Here is a 16,605-nt window from a genome sequence, read left to right on the forward strand (position 1 = left end):
GCACGATCACTCATGGGTTGAGGATACACTGTCGGAGATGTGAGGCTAACTTGAATATACCGATGTTGTTCACTGGGCCAGTAGTGTGGTGGACCGAAAGAGCACTTCAGGGTGTTGTTTCTCTTTGGGATCTGCCTCGATATCCTGGATGAGCAAGAAGCAAAAGTCGGTGGCTTTGAACACTGCCGAGGCAGAGTACATTGCTACTAGTATGGCCTCTTGTGAGGCAGTCTGGTTCCGAAAGCTCTTCAGGGAGCTGTTTGGATTTACATTGGATACCACCATGATCCTGTGTGACAACCAGAGCAGGATTCGTTTATCAGAGAATCCCGTATTCCATGATCGCTCCAAGCATATCAATATCAGGTACCACTATATTCGAGATATGGTGCAACAAGGAGCAATAAGGTTCCAACATATCGATACAGATGAACAAGTCGCCGACATTTTGACAAAGCCCCTGGGAAAGGTCAAATTCTTGACTTTCCGAGAACGACTTGGTGTCGTTCAGAGACACTGTTATGAGGGTCGAGTATGATGCATTGAGCTCTGGGCGACCAGGGGGCGCGGGGTACTTCTTGGAGTACGATCCGACAGGTGACCACATGCGGCCATCATCCTCCCCTGGTGGTGCACTATGCACAGGGTGAAAGGTTCAACCTTCCCTTGTGACACCCCGTGGCGACTGTGGAACAGGATGATTAGTTCTCTGTGGGCCAGGATGATTAGTTCTTTGTGGCGACTGTGGAACAAGATGATTAGTTCTCCGTGGCGACTGTGGGACAGGATGATTAGTTCTGCTGTCCAGGCATCCTACCCATGCAGTCTGGGACTCATGGGAAGTACCTCTCATCCGATCAATGAGCAGGGAAATGAGATTAGGGACCATTGTAGTACTATCGATGGACACATCGTTGTATCTATCGTACTCCCTATGCTAGGATGACCTCCATTGATCTAGGATCAATGATATTGATCTGGGATTAGTGAAAGTGTTATGACACACTCTGAGACTGACTTCGGGTCAGTGGAGGATAGTATGGTACATCCTCGATCATTTCTTCTTCTTCATAGTTCAAGCAGAGCAAAGCAGGACCAGTTGTGCAGGGTAGTGCATTTGATGGTTGGGATAGTAGCGACGGTCAGACGGATTGCAGATGGAGTTCTCCCTAGTTGAGAGGGAGTGTTAAAATTTGCAACTAGGGCCAAACTCCATGTGGGTCACCTTATTTATGGTTGCTGATATTTTTCCTAGATTCCTCTTGTCGAGAGGTGTAGGATTGATCTAAAGATCATCCGATTCCGACAAGTATTTATGGAGATATGAATTTATTTCTAATTACTTGACAAATTGTCAAGGTCGGACAGCAACTAAGTGTGTGGCACACATGCCCAGCATTTCATATAAATAGAAGAGAGGTTGAGCCATTTGCAACTCATCTCATCACTCATCTTCTCTCTCTCCTACACATTAGATGAGGCCCTCTCTCTCACACGTGTGGCTGAAAAAGGAAGACACTGATTTCATAGTAGGGCTGCATTGACCAAGTTTGACCAAGGCTGCAGGAAGGTACTTTGACCAGCGTGGACTCCTCTTTGACTGTGGATTAGGTGTGGCTGCTTCTCCTTGGCAAGCCGCAAATTTTGGCACGCAAATCGAGGTGATCCGACCTCAGGTTTGACCAGCGTTGATTGTCAAAAGGTTGACCGCAAACCTGTCCAGCATTGACTGAAGTTTGCCTGTAATTTCGGACTGTTTTGGGTTGACTTTTCTTGCTGTTGGAAGCCAATTGACTGGGATATTGACCAAGCTTATTAGAGGTCAAATCTGACTTGTTTGGCCAACTTTGACTTTGTTGGTTAGAGTTTTGTTGCTGCTGTTATAAAATATCATAATTTTGCAATGTACTATTTCTCTCTACTGAACTATTGAAGATAAAAGAAGATTTGATCAAAGGGTTCCCCGCATTGGGGTTTGTCCCCGGCTAGCCGCCACATCTTATGTCTCTTGTCTTGGCTTGTTTTCTGTCGATCATTTAATGTTCTATCTGCATTTTACTTTATGTTGTGATTGCTAATCAGTGGCTAATAAAAGTAAAATAAGTAAACTGCTCTAAGCATAGAACATACCATAATTTAACAAAGTCACTACTGACTTCCCCTTTGCTCTGGGAACTATCTCCCACATATCATTCTTCATGATGGATTGATACTCCTCCATCATGGCATCCATCCAAACATGTTGGCCTGCTTCCTCCTCATAACTGGAAGGCTCAATAACAATGATGTGCCTCATCAATGCCATATAACTTGAGAACCTTTGTGGTCATATGCTCTCCTTGAAAGTATCACGAGGAGTTGCATGCCTCTCTGCATTCTGCAAAGTGTCACGAAGCCATGTCGATCTCTTCTTGGTCACCACAACATTCTCTAGGCAGCTTGTTGGCTCTACTGAGTCACTGACTCCTCCTGATAGTATGAAGGATGAACAATTAGAATAGAGGGATTTGCATCCTTCAGAGCCTCCTACTCCTCACTATCAATCTCCATATGAGACTCTCTAGACCTCCTGAAGGCTACCTCCTCATCAAAAGTAACATCCCAACTAACTTCAATTTGATGTTGTCCTGGAATGTAGATCTTTTAGGCCTTTGAAGTCTCATTGTCATGTACCAATGCCTAGGATGGATGTCCTAACAATCTGTAAAGCCCTCCCTCTCGAACACCAATCACTCCTATTGAGTCTATGCTCGAGCCCTTAGGCCATACAAGAACCTGACCATCCACAAATGCAACTCTGTAACCTTTATCCTCCAATGTTGAAATAGAGAGCAAGTTCTTCTTCAATCCTAGTACAAACAATACATCTCTCATGTGTAGAGAATCTTCAGACTCCAGCTAAAACAATACTATCCCAGCTACTCTCACTACATAATTGGCATTATCTCCAAGTTCCACCTACACTGATGAATCTCCCTCTGTCAAATTTGTGAGAGAATCTCATGAATCTGTCATGTGTCTAGAAGCACCACTGTCCACCAACCAAATATCACTATTGTCAGTAATAGTACCTGTAAGAGCGGAGACAAAGAAATATTCCTTCTGAAGATCATCTACAATCTCATCAAGTTTAGATTCCTTTGTCTTCTTTTGTGGTAGATGATGATCATCATCATCAACATTAGTTGTCGATGCATGTTGCTTTCCCTTCCTTTTCTTCTGACGCTGAGAGGCATAGTGACCAAATGTATGACATTTGAAGAACTTGATCTTCAAAAGATCCTTCTTCTTTTGTTCTTGAATTGGAGTTGATCTTCCACCCGTATCTTCTTATGAAAGTTTCTTCCTCCTTTTCCTTTCCTTGCATGAGCTGCAATTGCTTGAGCTTCATCATCCTGAGGTCTCTACTAGTTGTTCTTGGATAACAACCTGGCCTCCTCTTGGATACAATCAACCCAAAGCTTATCAAACTTGGGCAACTCAGCTTGTGCACAAATACCCCGTACAAATAGATCCCATGAAGAAGGAAATCCATTTAACAAGCTCATCATCGTCAATGCTATCTCCAATGGCCTTAAATTGATCTCTCAACTGAGAAACTCTCATGAGATAAGTGTCAATTGAATCTGATCTAGACATCATGATACAATGAAGTTGGCGTCTCAAGGCTAACTTCTTGCTCATATTCTTACTCTCGAACAATCCCACCAAGGCATCAAACATTTCTTTAGCAGTCTTCAACTTAGCAACATGTGGAATAAATCAAGATTCTCTTAGCCTTTGATTCATTCTTCTTATGTTTGGCTTTCTCCTCGACATTTGTTGGTTCTGAGATGATTTCCTTCACATAATTTTGAATATCAAGTTCTTCCAAGACAAGGAGTATCCTGGTCTTCCAAGATCTAAAATTTGTAGTACCATCCAACCTATCTTCAACCCTTAGACTAGGTACCATCTTGACAAGAAAACTGAAACCTGTACAAGCTGCCTAAACACTACAATCTATGATTGTTCAATGGCTAATCTTTCAGCGAAGCTCTGATACCATGTTGAAATTCTATTGCAAGTGCAATAGAATTCAATTTGGTGCCTGATAATTACTTCCTAATGATGTTCAAACAGTATTTTTATGCTTCTACTATCATTGGATAATAATACTCATAAAATCTCAACAGTAAATGCAACGGAAACAGTAAAGATCATAGAAAGACAAACATGCAAAAGACACAAATTTTTCACCTAGGAAACCCAACCTTGGGAGAAAACCCAGCAATCTTTTCTTGAGGAGAAATTGTCTTTTAGCAAGGTTACAAATCAAAAATTTTGTCTAGAAATCTATGCCAAAGTAAGTTTTGATTAAGATTTAATGAAGAACTAATTTGATTGAGCAAAAATTGTATTTTATTTCTGTTGGATATTTTGTTAAGAGTCTAGTTTTACTTTTATTCAGTAGATTTGTTATCTACTAGGTTAATAAATTGTCAGGAGCTAGGTTCAAAAACTAACAATCGTAGTAACTTAGCGCAATGCAAGTGCTTTTGTTCAGCAATTCATCCTTCAAAGGTCAGTTCCCACATGTAAGTGGGCCAATTGTGGTGTCCAACGTCTTTGTCCAAGTTGTAATGTTTCTCTTCAATTTAAAGAACTTGCAAAAAAAGGGAATGTCAAGAGGGAGGTGCATATTTATCTTGTTGAAGATAACACTAATGGAAGTGTCATCAAATAGTATTTCTACTATGTGTTCAAGACTCAATTCTCATAGAATAAAAGAGGCCATTGATCCACCCAAGTGCTAGCATGGTGGAAAGTTAAAATGTAATTATCGCTTGGCACCAAATTAGGTAATGGTGGGCAGGGTGTCTACGAGACTTAAGCCTTGGTATTGTCATAGTATGCACCCCCTTTTCACCATCCAACTAAAGGCCAATGGACATGATTCACCAGAGCACTTTATTTTGTCAAATTAAATTGGGAATCAATATAGAAAAGCCCCCTCCTTCTAAGTTACCAACCAAAAGGGAAACAATTTCAAATTTTACCCTCTCCAAGATTTTAGAAATGGGATACGAAGGTCGCACCCAATGCCCAAAATAGTACAAAAATGCAATAATACTAATATAGATCCAAGATTTTAAAAATGGGAATCAAAGGTTGCACCCAATGCCCAAAATAGTAAAAAAATGCAATAATACTAATATAGATCCATTTTAACCCCTGGTTCTTGGTCAGTGAACCAATAACCAGACAGAGGTCAGGGTTGCCTTCATCCTATAGGTAGTAGCAAAGAAAAGGCAGGTGGAGGATATCCAAATCTTTGGAGAGTCGAGGCTAGTAATAGAGTGGATGAGCGGAGGATACAATAATCACAACCTGCTGTTTTGGGATGCAATAAGGGTGGCAAATGAGACGAAAAGCAGCTTCTCCAGGTTATCCTTCAGCCCATATCCACAAAGAATAATACTGAAGTCAACGCCCTTGCAAAGAGGGCAGTGAAGTCCCGGTTTGGGCTGGTGGCGGATGAGGTCTCCTTTTTCCCTTCAAAACAGATACTCAACTGGTTTTGATCTGGTTTGTTGCTCCATCGCAGGACGGGATATTTCATGCCTGATTCTAGAATGGTTACGGCCTGCTAGGTTGTCTTTCTGTTGCTTTAGTGCTTTATGCTTTGATCCAAAACAGGTAAATCGCAGGAAATGAACCAGATTTTAATAGTTTTCTATAGGCAATTTAATCTCTAGGCTTCTTGATGCCTTTTGCGAGTCATTGCTGAATGCATTTAAACTGTTCCCATTGAAATGAAAATGATTCAACAAAAATTATAGGGTTTTTTCACAACTAAGCTGAGCCTAGGCCAGGACCAGCTACAATATTAGATGGAAAAACAATCTGCCCACCAATAAGATACTATTAGTAGGATTATGCTAACTGTGCCACGAAATAATTTAATTTCCCGTAGCAAATAGTTTAATTCCCCAAATGTAGCAAATAGTTTAATTCCCCCAATGTAGCTTGCATGTTGGACCCCTGACCCAGTAATTTTGAACTGAGACCTTGTGGAAACAAAAATTATAAATATTTTAAAAAGAGTTTAGAAGGCTCTATGCTAATTTTATATTCATTTTATTTTCAACTTAAATGTTTCATTCTTAAATACCTCCCTGTTTTCAAATTTTTATTCACATACATAACACACAAAACCTTGCTATGTGCACCATGCTACTCTGATGCAATAAATAAAATTTGAACATCTCCATCATTTCTTTCGATCCAAATATTCAGAATTCGTACCACATGGTTTCCTCGTCACTACCACTTCTAACTCCGATTCTAGTCCATGCAAACGCTTTGCCCGATTGCGTGTATTTGAACTGAACGGCCCGACCTATCACTCCTATAAAATGGACAGTGTTGGCAAGCTCTTTCTGCCATGGCACCTCTTGTGGTCGAGGAAATTTGGTAATTCCCCTTGAGCTGTCGTCATCATTATATTGACCACTACCTTTCTCCATGCCCGAGCGAACAGCCCAAGCCGCCTGAGCCCAGGAGCTCTCGTTTTCATTATATTCATTGTTGCCTTCAACCACGCGGTTATCTGCTGCAGAGCGAACCGTAGTTTCCTTTGGCCATCGTGAAAAGCTTGTAGTGACCGTGGCGGAAGAAAAAATTAATATATTAGGAATGATGAAGCGAAAGCAAGGCCGGGCGCTTCGAAGGGCAGAGCTGGGATGGAATGTTGTCGGTTGGTTTTGGCGAAGATAATTAAAGGGGGCGGAAATCCAAGCGGAAGCCGCGGCCATGCCTCTATACCTGCTGATCAAACTGCATTGGACTTCTATTGCCCGCTACAGCAGGGCCTTCAAACTTCAAACTTCTTTACAAAGATTTAATGGCAGTAAGTAGGAAGAATTCCTTCATTAACCAGGCGCGAAGAATCAGTATGATGTTGCCATACAACCCGAGGTGATTTATAGGGAAAAATAGAGTTCACGCGTAAGCCTCTCAAGGGTGCCTTAAAAGGGGATCAATAGAAGTTCTCAAGGTTAATATTGAAACAACAATAATAGATAAAGTCTGAAACATGGAAACTCTAGGCTGCTAGGAACAACAATAATAATAGATAAAGTCTGAAACATGGAAACTCTAGGCTGCTAGGATCCTTTCAAAGGTACTCTTATCTTTGAGTACTAATTTATTTGGTTTGAACAAACTTTGGGGTTAGAGGTAGATGGGGATAGACTTATCCCATGACATGGGACACACCTATTCCATCACATAGGCATTGTCACATGGGGAAGGGTCAAAATTTTAATATAGGATTTACAATGGTGGGTGAGGGGACGTGACAGATGTGTGGTGTGGGTTTATGGTAAAATTGGTGTGGATTTAGGGTAAAATTATTCTTTGTTAGTGTTTATTGATTTTATTTCATATGAGTTTCAAAGAATTCAATTTACAAAAAATGTAATGGTAATTTTTTAGTTTCGAGGTAGGTTTTAAGGGATTAATTCCCCAAAAAATGTAAAGAAAAAAAAATTTCATCTCAAGGTAAATTTTATGGTTTTCTTCTCTAAAAATCTCAAGTAGAAAAGCTTTCATAAAAATTCATCAAAGTATAGGATTAGCCCAAATGTAATGGAGGTTGTGTGAGGTTCTTGATTCGGATTTAGATATGGGTATTCTATATGGAGAGATGAGTGTGTTAGACCAAAGCTTGGTTACTGCCAAAGAAAGGAAGAACAAATGAGCTTGAAAATAGGTGAAGAAAAGGGTTTCAAAGATAAATATGGTGTCAGGGAAAGACCCAATAGTTGAGCAAGCATTAAAAGATTTTGGAAAGGATTTCATAGGAAATTTTCGTGGACACTATATTCCAAAGATATCTTTAAATATGTGGATTCAAGGGGTCCAAGTTCCTTTGTTTGGATATGGTCCTACTTTTCATTTGTTAGCCAAAGGTTAGATAGGATTCATTTTTCACACTAAAGTTGATGCATCAAAGATTTTAGGGGGCAACTAGTTCAAAGGCTTATGTTTTTATCATTGAGGGCATGTTCTACATGTTTTGATCCTATATTAGAGGTAGTTAGCAAAACCTTAATATGAATTAAATTGCTCAATTTGCGCATGGAATTGTGGTTGGATAAGCCCCTTGAGGGAGATACGAAGTAATCTAATCCAAGCTTTAGATATTGCTCTATCCTTCAATTCTAGTGTATATAGGATAGTGGCACATATATTATGGAAGTGGTTATACGTGAGGATTTTTCCTATTGTGATATTATGGTCAAAAGTTATGTGATCTCAATGAGTTTGGACTATATAAGTGTGTTTTTTAGGTGTGCACATTCTCATATACATGGTCATATTGTCGAAGATTGTACTCATCATTTTCATTGAATTTGGTAGAAGAAACAATTTACTAAGAGGGGACTCACAATTGAGGAAGTTAAATCAAACGTAAAATGGCTAGTGGACATTAATTCATAGAAGAGAGTTGATTTGTCCCAACTAGAGGAGAAGTTGAACAAGCTTTCCAACTCTAGTTCTTTAGAGAAACATTACCTTTTAGAAAAGGAAGAAATTAAAAAGGAACCATTATTGTATTTTATGCAAAGTTGGCTTTCTCCAAGCTCTAAAGCCAAGGTTTCAAAAGAATTTGAGTGGTTTTTTGAGAGGTGGCTAACAAAGTTTTGTGTAAGTCTCTTGACATAAACTTAGTTTTTTGTCTTCCTTCTAGATAAAGTAATTATGAATATTAATGACAAGGAATCTTACCCAAACCATATATAGATGGAGAAAATCCCCAAGGGTGGGACATTGTACAAGGAGGAGTGATAGGGATTTTGTAATTAGGCAAAGAAAGCCTAGCCCATTTTTGGAAAGGCATTATTTTTAATTCCAGGATTTCCCATAATGAACAGTCACAGTGAGAGGATATTGTTTTGACTTTATGTGTTGTATGGATTGTTCTAGAAGCCAAAACCCTAGTACATACCCCACTTGAGACCCAATAAGGGAGACAACCATATGGGGGATAATGGCTTCAAAGAACAACTTGAGCCAGATCCCATCAAGGATACAATCTCTTCTTCCATCAAGAGGAAATTATTTTACGTCATGCTCAAGAGAGCATCAAACGAGATTCAACAAGGAAAGTAGAGGTTACTTAAAGGTGTGCTTAGAGTGAGACAAACCCAAAGTGAAGAAAATAAATGATAATTTTATTCATCAATGTAAGAGGTCTTGGCAGTTCCTTAAAAAGATTGGCTTTGGCTTGTTTAAATGAATTGTGTAAGCCAAAAATGATTCTAGCATAGGAAACTACGGGGGGGAGGGTCAAAAAGTCATTAGAGGATTGGGTAAACTCCTAGGATAAAATATTGGGATTCCATAGCCTTAGATATAATAGATATTTCTAGTGGGGTTCTTACTAGGTGGAGGAAGTCTATGTGTTTCCTTAATTAATTTAACATTGCCTCGAGTATATGGGCAAAGTTCATGTTCAAAGGATTAACACAAAAGATTTCTTTGATTCAAGCATTATTCCAACTTTGCTTTGACACTATAACATGTGTAATCTATATATTTTGTGAGATATTCACATATTATCATCCTTTTCAAACATTTTGTGCAAGTCAAAAGATGATACAAATGTAGACCACTTATGTACCATGAGTCGTGAATTTAGGAATAAATTCAATTTCTTAACCTGCAAAATTTGATAACTGCATGGCAAGGGATGTGTTGAAATTACATTTGATTACATGAACGGCAAAAGATTGTGATAATATATAGTTATGGCATTATGACATAAACCATATGCTCTTATCTTGCATGGGCATTTGATAGTCATGTTATATGATATGAGATTATTACAAACATAATGTTGAAGGAATGACATATTAAATGGAAATTTTTCGATATATGATAAGGAGTTTGGTTGAAAGTGGTATACCCCACATTAAGCCATGCATTAAGTTTTATTTGGTGGTGCATTAATGACACTTGTTTCTAGCTCACCATATGCTCTTATAATTTGTTAGGGTTGCCATACTTTGTTCATTCGATCATTTGGATTGTTGAAGCTCTGCTTTATCTTTGTCATTGAAGTCTTGAGCTGGACCAGGATCTTGGGCATTGCACAATGAAATTTTCAGAGGAAATTTAGGCTTAGAGAACAACTCTAAAGCAAAAGAAGAGCCTAGCTTTAAGGCGAGTACTCTACATGATTAAGTTGAGGATTGTTGTAGCATAAATTTGTTAATACATACTTTAGCTCATCCTAGTTTAGCATAGCATTCTAAGTTTATTTTTCCCTCACTCGTAAATATAAAATTATTGTTATTCCTTTATGATTGAAGAGTTTTACCCCAACCTATATAATTTCATCCATTCACTCATTCTTAAAGAAAAATGTTAGAGTGACTACCCTACACACTCTATTATGGCTAATAGCGGATGGGTTGTTAAATATTGATTGGCATGTTTTGTGCACTACACCCATTCATATTCCCACTTTGTATTTTGTTTACTTCACACTATTAACTATGGGCTATGTAATGGCATGATTTATTAAGATTTTAAACAAATAGGAAGTAAATGGTTTTGTTAGTTGGGTTTAACATCGAAAGGAAATATTTGTTAAATTTTCCATATATAAATGACAAATAATTGTAGTATATAGTGGTAAAATAAAGGGTTTCAACTTGAATTAAACCATTGTTCAAAAGAGAAAAATTTGATGCCTTATATACTATGTTATGTTTGATAATTTGAACTCTATTTTGAAGTATTTTCTATTGGGTTTTAAAAGAATATGCAAGGGTGAATGTGACATACCTTTTTATGTCATTTGAAAAGTAAAAAAGGGATAGGTCTACTATACAACATACTCATTTAGTTTCAATCTTATTATGTGTTCAAATATGGTGATGGGTTTTGGGCTCTATTAAAGATATTTACCTCACATATAATGATAACCCACCAACCTTGAAAGCAATATTGGGTTCAAGAGATAAAGGTTACATTAATGATTGCATTCTAAAAAGCATGAAGGATATTAAAACCTACAATTCATTCATTCATGTTATTATTTTCCATATGTTAAAATTGGCAACTAGGACCAAACTCCATGTGGGTCATCTTATTAATGGAAGTTGATATTTTTCTTGGATGCCTCTCATTGAGAGGTGTAGGATTGATCTAAAGATCATCCGATTCCGATAAGTATTCATGGAGATATGAATTTATTTGTGTTATGGGACAATTCATCAAGGTCGGCCAACAACCAAATAAACCCCACTTGTGCTCAACGTTTTAGTATAAATAGAGGTGGCCGTCAAGTCATTTTCAACACACTTGGGATCTCTTCCTCTCTACTTGTCTTTGGGTTTTAGTAGGAGGAGAGATCCTAAGGGATAACGCTGCCATAATCTAGAGGGCAAAAGCTAGAACTCTCGGGAAAAGCCGGAACTGTCGGAACTACTGGGAACTACCAGAACTGTCGTGAATTGCCGGAATTGCCGAAACAGCAAGGAAAGCTGACACAAAGGACACAAGCCAGCATTGCCAGGAACTGTCGGGAAAAGCCGAAACTACCGAAACTGTCAGGAATAGCCAGAATTGCCAGAACTGCCGGAACTGCTGGGAACAGCCGAAATAGCCAGAATAGCCAGAGCATCTGTCTCCGAAGGAGAGCAACATGCAAGGGACAACTAAATAACATTGGGATAGGTGTATGGTACTTAGCAGCAAATACACCAAGCATGCAAGGGACAGCTAGCATGCAACAGCAAGCATGCAAAGGACAACAAGCATGCTAGGGACAACAAGCAAGCTAGGGACAACAAGAAAGCAAGATGCAGCTAGCACATAGGTCAGTATGGCAACATGGTGCAACAATGGCACATAATGCAGTACACTGATGGGTACAGTCATGATTAATGAAGCATGATGAGATGCAACATAGTGATGATGGGTGCAACATGGTGCAGCACGGTGAGGTGCAGCATGATGACGAAATGCAGCACAACAATAGGTGAAGGAGTAACATTGGAGAATCAGTTGAAGCAACATGTCTTCAACTGATCTCATGTATCATCTTCTTAGAGATGATCTATGCTCTTATCTAGATAAGTCAAAGTGTTGACTTCTGTTGTAAATGTACTATCTCTCTCTCTCTCTCTACTAAACTATTGAAGAACATATAAGAAGAATGGATCAAGGGTTTCCCCACAATGGGGTTTGTCCCTGGCTAGCGCCACATCTTGTGTCCTCTTGTCTTGGCTTGTCTTCTATGATTTATGTTTATGTTCTATCTGCAGTTTACTTTAATGCTGATGTGATTGCTAATCTGGAAAAGATATTAAGCTAACTGTGAAAATTGAAATAAATTGCTCTAAGCATAGAACATACCTAAAATTTAACATGGTATCAGAGCTGAGGTGAAGACAATGCCCAAGCAAGAGTGAAAGAGCAATCATCGAAGACAGTTGGGAAAGGACAAAAGGATCAATGGATTCCTCATCCCTCTTCAAATTCACCAAGGGTGAAGTCGAAGCAGAGAATATTATTAGAATGGCGCAGTAGAAGTTTCTGATGGCCTACCTAAAGATCACTTTAATGGAAAGTCCGGATCTAAGGGTGGAAGGAAAGGCAGATGCCTTGGTAGCAATAAGTTTGGCCATTATGCGAAGGAGTGTCTGGATGGCAGGGACACATCACTTGATGATGATAACAATCATTCCAGGGACATCTTTAATGATCAAAGGAATGACAAGTAATGCAAGTCATCAAGGAAATGATCGACTCTTCAAAGAAAGCAAGGAACCCCATGTATGAAGAATCAAATGTTGTTTTTGATAAGATAAAGAAGCATTATCTTGTATTGGCCCTCTCCTTCAGATTCTTTGGAATCTGGCTTATTGATTGTAGTGCTTCAAGGCACTTCATCAGATAGTAGGGTGCACTCTCTAATTTGGTAGAGATGGAAACAATCGTGGGATTATACTTGGAGTCGATGCCACCTATCCCAAAAAGGGTGTAGGGAATGTTACCCCTTAATTGAATGAGGGTAACTCGATTCATTTACAGAATCTCTTTTATGTACCTGATTGCAAGAAGAACTTGGTGTCCATTTCGGAAATGGAAGTCAAAGGTTACAGGGTGGCACTCATAGATGGAAAGGCACGTGTTTGAAAATATAATTTTCAAAGATGTTTTTGAGTTTAGGGTTGTATCAAGTTGCAAGAAGTTCACTGGGGACCATGTCCATTAACACATATCACCAAAGGCCTGTGAGTCAGATGGTGACAAGGATTCCTGAATTCAAAAAGAGCATGAAAGTACATGTCTGAGATGTACCAAAGGAAAATCTTACAAGGGGACCATTCCCCTCATGTAGCAGGTCCACAGGTTTGGAACAACCCGAGGGGTTTGAGATTGATGATCAGGAATCTCACATATGCAGGTGGAAGAAATCCCTCTATGGCTTGAAGCAAAACTCCCCGGGTGTAGTATGAGAGGATTGATAGTTGTCATATGAAGTTGAGATTCACTAAGAGTGAAGCCGATACAAACCATTGTTTGAAGGTTGTGGATGATAGACCTCTCATACCAACACCTTATAAGGACAACCTATTTCTGATAGGTGCAGACCCTCTCATTTGCAGAAGTAAGAGAGAGTTGGATTTCGAATGTGGAATGATAAACTGCAAGCCCGTGACTACCTCAAGGATCTTAACTTTCAGAAGTCATATGGTGATGATGCTGGACCAGATTTGGGAAATGCCTCTGAGTTTCATAAACTCATTCGCGTTGATGTTCTTGGTGAACTTTTGTCCGGACATATGTTTTGCAGTTAGCATGGTGAGCTCATATTTGGTTGAGCCTCACTGGATTAGTGCCAAGAATCTTCTGAGATATCTTCGGGGCACGATCTCTCATGGATTGAGATACACTGTCAGAAATATGAAACTGCATGATTATTCGAATGTTGATTAGGCAGGCAGTTTGGAGGATCACTAGAGCACTTCTCAGTGTTGGTTCTCTTTGGTTTCTGCTTCGATATCATGGATGAGCAAGAAGCAGAAGTCGGCTGCTATAAGCACCGCCGAAACCGAATACATAGCTACGAGTATGATCTCATGTGAAGCTGCATGGTTGTAGAAGCTCTTAAGTGAGCCATTTGTACACATGATGAATAGCACTGTGATTCTCTATGACAACTAGAGGGGGGATTCGATTATTGAGGAATCCCGTATTCGATGATTCCTCCAGCAGATAGACATCAGATACTGCCTTATCTGGTATGTGGTAAGTCGATGAGCGAGGAGGCTCCATCGCATTGAGACTGATGTATAGGTTGCAGACATTTTGTTAAAGCCCCGGGGAAAGGTCAAATTTGTGACTTTGCCGAATGACTTGGAGTCGTTGAGAGACCTTCTTATAGGGTCCTGCATTTTGCATGCATTGAGCTCTAGGAGCTCTGGGGGGCTTGGGGTATTTATTGGAGCAACATACGACCACAAGGCGACTCACCCTCCCCTGGTGGTGTGCTATGTACAGGATGACAGGTTCAACCTTCCCCTGTGATACCCAGTCGCGACTGTGGAACAGGATAATTAGTTCTCTGTGGACCGGGATGATTAGTTCTCACGTGGCAACTGTGAAACAGGATGATTAGTTCTCCTGTGGGTTGGGATGATTAGTTCTCCCGTGGCAACTGTGAAACAGGATGATTAGTTCTCCTGTGGGTTGGGATGATTAGTTCTCCCGTGGCAACTGTGAGACAGGATGATTAGTTCTCCTGTGGACCAGGATGATTAGTTCTCTCGTGGCAACTGTGAAACAGGACGATTAGTTCTCTTGTGGGCTGGGATGATTGGTTCTCCCATGGCAACTATGGGGCAGGATGATTTGTTCTCCTGTGGACAGGATGATTAGTTCTCCTGTCGAGGCATCCTACTCATGCAGTCTGGGACTCATGGGAAGTACCTCTCATCTGATCAATGAGCGGGGAAATGGGGTTAGGGACCATAGTAGTAATATCGATGGATGTATCATTGTATCTACCACACTCCCTATGCTAGGATGACCTCCATTGATCTAGGATCAATGAAATTGATTTGGGATCAACATGAGTGGTTTGAGACACTATCTTGTGATATTGATCTGGGATCAATAAAACTGACTGCGGGTTAGTAAGAGTGATGTGACACACTCTCTTCAGATGTAACTGACTTCGGGTCAATAGAGAATGGTATGAGACATTCTCGATCAATTCTTCTTCTTCATGGTTTAGCAGAGCAGAGTAGAGCAAAGCAAAGCATAGCAGAGCTCAGCAGAGCAGAGTAGTGCAGGGCATTGATGGCAGAGATAGTACAGTCGGACATATGGATCAGCGGATGGAGTTCTCCCTAGTTGAGAGGGAGTGTTAAAATTGGAAACTAGGGCCAAACTCCATGTGGGTCATCTTATTAATGGAAGATGATATTTTTCTTGGATCCCTCTCATCGAGAGGTGTAGGATTGATCTAAAGATCATCCGATTCCGATAAGTATTCATGGAGATATGAATTTATTTGTGTTATGGGACAATTTGTCAAGGTCGGACAACAACCAAATAAACCCTACTTGTGCTCAACTTTTTAGTATAAATAGAGGTGGCCTTCAAGTCATTTTCAACACACTTGGGATCTCTTCCTCTCTACTTGTCTTTGGGTTTTAGTAGGAGGAGAGATCCTAAGGGATAACGCTACCCTAATATAGAGGGCAAAAGCCGGAACTCCCGGGAAAAGCTAGAACTGCCAGAACTGTCGGGAACTGTCTGAACTACTGGGAAAAGCAGGAACTGCCGAAATTTCCAGAACTACGGGGAATAGTCGGAATTGCCGGAACTGCCAAAACTGCTAGGAATAGCCGGAATTGCCGGGAAAACCCAGAACTGTCGGAATAGCTGAGAAAGCTGACATAGAGGGCAGAAGCTGGAACTTTCGGGAAAAGCCAGAACTACCGGGAGCTGCTGGGAAAAGCTGGAACTGCCAGAACTGCCCCAAACTGCTGGGAATAGCCAGAATTGCTGGAACTGCCAAAACTGCTAGGAATAACCGAAATTGCCGGAATAGCCAGAGCATCTATCTCCGAAGGAGAGCAGCATGCAAGGGATAACAAACTAACATTGGGATAGTTGTATGGTACTTAGCAGAAAATACACCAAGCATGCAATGTTACAACTAGCATGCAAGGGACAGCTAGCATGCAACAACAAGCATGCAAAGGAGAACAAGCAAGCAAGATGCAGCCAGCACATAGGTCAATATGGCAACATGGTGCAGCAATGGCACATAATGCAGTACAGTGATGGGTATAGTCATGATTAATGAAGCATGATGAGATGCAGCATAGTGATGATGGGTGCAGCATGGTGAGGTGCAGCATGATGATGAAATGCAGCACAACGATAGGTGAAGGAGTAACCTTGGAGAATCAGTTGAAGCAACATGTCTTCAACTGATCTCATGTATCATCTTCTTAGAGATGATCTATGCTCTTATCTAGATAAGTCAAAGTGTAGACTTCTGTTGTAAATGTACTCTCTCTCTCTCTC

This window comes from Pinus tabuliformis, chromosome X (assembly GCF_031772625.1).
Source record: "Pinus tabuliformis cultivar Carrire ecotype Pingquan chromosome X, CPIR1, whole genome shotgun sequence".
In the NCBI taxonomy this organism is placed as follows: domain Eukaryota; kingdom Viridiplantae; phylum Streptophyta; class Pinopsida; order Pinales; family Pinaceae; genus Pinus; species Pinus tabuliformis.